The 4976-nt window shown below is 33.2% G+C and overlaps 1 pseudogene; it reads left to right on the top strand.

Annotated features, from left to right (window-relative positions):
• The first annotated feature begins 972 nt into the window (after nucleotides 1–972).
• LOC131613653 (uncharacterized) lies at nucleotides 973–4474 on the top strand (annotated as a pseudogene).
• The last annotated feature ends 502 nt before the right edge of the window (nucleotides 4475–4976 follow it).

Below are 4976 nucleotides of genomic sequence, written 5' to 3'. Positions count from 1 at the left end.
GATTAGTATTCGCTTTAGTCATAACTTTATTTACACTTGTAACTTGATTTTAGACTTAGTTAAGGATTTTGAGTTGTGTTTGACTTGAAACTTTAAGTGCATATTGTTCCACTTTTGAGTTGTGTTTGACTTGAATGATTTTGTGATGTTTGATTTTTCAAAAGGAAAAATAATTTTGACTTCGGAATTAATTGTATTTGAAGTTAGAATTTATAATTTCAGTCTTTAGAGTCGATTCAAATTGATTTTTATACTGAAATTTATTGTTTAACTCACTTTAATATAAATGTATTCAACCATAAATCAATTATGTTAAACAAAATTTTATTAAAATTAATTCTACCAAACTTAATTCTACTATAATCAATTCTGTCACCGTCAATCCAAACACACCCTAACACTATGTTTGGTTTGTAAGAGAAGTTGTGAAGAGAGAAATAGATAAGAGAGAGTGTAAAAGAGAGAAGAAGGTGAGAAATAGAGTAGATTTGAGATATTGATTGTTATCTACTAAAAATATTACATTTGGTTACAAGATTTTACATCATGTATAAATAAAACTGATGGGAAAAGTATATGTCAAAGAATTTTACATCAGGTTTTAAAACAAATTGATGTGAAAAAATTTTGATTTTGGGAATTTACATCAGACATTTAATGGAGCTGATGGGAAAAATAACTCAAAAATTAAAAAACCACTACACGGTGGCATTACCATAAATAAAATGAAATATTTTATAAAGCCTGTTACATCGGTTATTATAGCAACCGATGGGAAAAGTCTTTTTGAATGGGCTTTTCCATCGACCCAATTAATACCCGATGGGAAAAGTCTTCTTAAAAGGGTTTTTCCATCGGCCCAAGTAAAACCCGATGGGAAAAGTATCCCACTTTTTCCACTATTTCCAACTAAACCCTAGCCTCCTTTCTCACAAAACATTTCTTTTCTGCACGCGAAACGTTTCTTCCACTATGTTTTTCCACTGCGTCGTCCTCCCTCCGCCATCCTCGACCGAACCTCTGCTTCGACCTCCCTTCGCCGTCCTCGACCGAACCAACCACCGCCTGCCTGCTGCCCTCTCGACCGAACCACCGTCAACGTCGCTCGACCGGACCACGCGCGACCAAGACCGCCGTCAACGCGTTCAGCCAGACGGCGCGCGAACCAAGACCGCCGTCAACGTGTCTTCAACGTTTTCCAGCCAGCCACCATTCCAATTCCAGGTACATATTTTTGTTTGCCCAAACTTTGTACAGGTTTCTGATTTTTATAAGCGACCCAATGTGGAAAGTCCAGCAAAAGTTGTGTTCGATGAAACCTCTTACATTTTTAAGAATCGAGGTGTCTAGATGCTGGGGCAAATAAAGCATGGTTCATGTCGTCCTCGAGCTATCTTATTTAAAGTATTAGCTGATATTGTAGGTCTTGAAAGCAGACTCATGGTGATAAGCTCTGATTTCTGTTGGTGAACTCAATTTCTTTGTCATATTGAGTAATAATACTCTTACCTGCTAGTGAAAAGAATTATTAGTTAATTTTCAATCTTGTTTACCAGTTTACTTCTCTCTTTTTACCTAGCAAGATAAGGACTTGATATGTTGTTATGTTGTTGTCGTTATTCAATTTTGTTCACCATCATTATTTAACTTTTGAAGAATATGTCTTGTACCATTGTTTTCTTTACCAGGGCTTGCCAAATGACAGGGTTGTTGAATGTGTAAATTCATACAAGCATATGTCTGTTATAGTTGTATTAAATTCGACTGAAATGTTGCTTGACCTTATGCGATTTCCGGGTCAATTGTTACCAAAATCAATAAAGGCAGTTTTTATGAGTCATATATCCGCAGCAGGAGAGAGTGATTCTGCAGAAAACGATTCATGTGATTCGCCATTAGAACCAAACAGTCCTTTATTTGGAGTTTTAGAGAGGTTAGTTCTCAACATGTTTGAAAACTGTTGCTATTGTTGTTTGGGCTTACTATAGTTTTGTTTCCCCTCAGTTTGATTTTGGTCCCCCTGATTTCAATTGTACAATGTTGTTGTAGTTTTCAATTGCTGCAATTAAGCTCTCTTGTTAGATTAATATAGATGCATGTGATACTGTGCCACATAATCTCCAGATCATCAAATTCAGTTAGCAAAGAGAATATGTGAAGCAAAATGGTATGACAATATCTAAATCAAACTGATTGGGGACTTGAACTATAACAAATATGAGTTTAATAATTGAGGATAACACATTTGCAAATGGGAATATGAGCAAAATCAGATTTAGTGAAATTCAGATGCCTAAAAGTATCATAACTAATAAATCCTTTTGCTATCTACTTTTGATTTCAACCGCTAATGATGCACTTACCATGCAATTGTGAAGTTGATCTTACATTGAACATTTCATAAAATATATCCTCCCTGTATTTCATTAAGTAAATTGTGAGAATATAGGTACAAAACCTTTAGGCCTCTATCATTATAACTGTTCTTCCAGCTACTAGAGTTGTCAACTGATTGATATTGGTCTACTTTGTCCCCTCTTATAGTACTGAGAAGGAGGAAAACCTTCAATTATATAAAAGATTTGAAGCACCTTCAAATGTAACAGGCCTTTCCCTGAGAAATATGATGTTACAATCAAATATCAGTTTGAGGTATTATTTTCCATTGCTTATCCTGATATGTTTCGTGCTCCTTTTCCTACTGTTTTCATCTCTTCTTCACTCACAGTTTCATTATTGTTAGGGTCAATTTTTAATATTTAAGAAACTTTGTTTTACTAGAATCTTTAAAAATGTATTGTACTAACTATTTCTTGTTAAATGATTCTGTCAATTATCTCAGTTTGTCTCATAGTGAACCAAATATTACAACTTCATTTGGTCGGCGTAGTCGGAGAAAGGTTATTGCTGAGCAGAGGACAACTAGTTCAAGGTTATTCATAATTCATTTTATTTCTCTTGGAGTGATGACTATGCATGCTAGGTTTTGGTTCAGTACACATAATCTATATCATTCCTAACCTTGGTTTTGTTTTTCTAAACTTTGTCAATCATGGTTCTTAAAAGTTTAAAGATTTTAGTTTGATTTTTTATATACAGCCTTTCGCTTCTCTTGTATTGCAGTATTGGTATCTCGACTCTGGTTTGCATTTTTTCTCTTGGTCTCTGAGTATTTGAAGTTTTATACTGCTGATAGAGCCTAGATGTTGTTGACACTACAACTTGTAACTAGGACATATCAGTTTTGTCTTTCTAACTGATTTTTGTGTTATAAGGCCCCTTAGTGTTTTCTTATATTCTATAATATCTGTTTAGTTATAAGGCCTTGCATGTTTTTGTCAGCATTATCATACTATTAAGTTTATTTGGTCTGGTGTTTGGAATTTACAAACCAGGGTTTTGGCAAAAGCTAAAAGAGACAAGCTTTTGTGAATACAAACCTTGGCAATGTACAAATACACCTGAACTTGCACTCTATTGATTGGCTGCTAACTATTTGTTTTTGTGGATTGCTACTATGTTTGAATAAAAACAATTTGCTAACAAACTTTTCTTTATCCAAGCTTGTACTTTCATGTCATGTTTTCACTTTTATTTTATTATTATTAAACTAATTATCAATTTATGTGACTGATAACTAATATTTACTTATATGATGCAAACATAGTAATATACACAAATCGTATTCGCAGTCCTTTATCAATTGATTTGCTACTTGAGGCGTAATCAAACTCATTAAAGAAAAATCTATGATGAAGTTCATCGAAACAAATTTATTAACCATGAGATCCTTTTTTTCGTTTGTGAGGAATCCACTTGAGCTATGGAATCTACAAATTTGATATTTGAGTTATTTTCATTTTTTGTAGAGGCCATAAAATATTGTAAACATGTAAGAGTTTTGCTTAAAGCCTTGTGTATTTATTCATCTTTAATATCTTCACGTTTAAAGTGTGCCAACTCAAGTCTGAAGTGCTTCCATCAAAACTGACAAGGCCTAAACAAGTAAATAAAAGTAGAAAAAAAGAAAGACGTAAATTGTAATCACCTTTACTATCATCACTCTAGATTTGTTTTTCTCTGCTCATAAATTTGTTGTTCAAGTTGTTGCTTTGAGACATTATTTTCATATTTATGTTCCTTGATGTGAGTGTTTCTTTCCGCTTCAAATAGTTTTGTTAAATTGGATGGGATTTTAAGGAATATAAGATAAGATTATGTTAGTTGACCGTTACTTTCCCTTGTTTATTGTATGCTATAAACATTTGTGGAATTATCTACCAATTTTTTTGTCCTTGTTCTTTATCATCTCATTGTGTAAATAAATGACTTATGAGGTGTTTATTCGTTTATCAGATCCAGCTATAGATCAGATGGTGCATTCTCATCAGAAGTTCGTAGAATACGACGACGAAGCATTAGCATTACGCCATAGATTGGGGATGATATCGTAAGGTTGATTGTTGTTCCATAAAGCTTCTGGATTTGTATTTTCTTCTTTGTGGAGTGTGTCGCCCTTTGCATTGTGTGTTGTTTTTGAAATTGAGAAAAAATTTGCTTTTTATTTTGTAGTAGTAAACCGTGTGTAAACCTTTCTTATCATTTTGAACACTTGTGTATCTTAGATTAATATTTTTTGTATATTTTGACGAATATATATATATGCATCTTAGCTATTTGGTGCAATTAAATATGGTTTGTGTGCTGAGTAAAAATGTGCAAAATATATAGCGACCTCTTTGGTCTGCGGTATTTGAACCTTATATGGAAAATTAGGTACAAAAAAAATTACAGGTTAAAATGGAAAAATAGGAAAAACAACCATAATATGCTAAAAAACAGAAAACCTTTTACATCGGGCTTTGATAAAACCGATGTAAAAAGTGCTCTATTACATCGGCCCAGGATTAAATCCGATGTAAAATGTGGCTTATATTTTTTTTAATAAAATATTGCAATATTTTTCACATCAGACC

This window comes from Vicia villosa, linkage group LG6, assembly GCF_029867415.1.
Source record: "Vicia villosa cultivar HV-30 ecotype Madison, WI linkage group LG6, Vvil1.0, whole genome shotgun sequence".
Lineage (NCBI taxonomy): Eukaryota > Viridiplantae > Streptophyta > Magnoliopsida > Fabales > Fabaceae > Vicia > Vicia villosa.
Note: the sequence above shows the minus strand (reverse complement) of the source record. Positions and strands in the feature narration are given on the sequence as shown.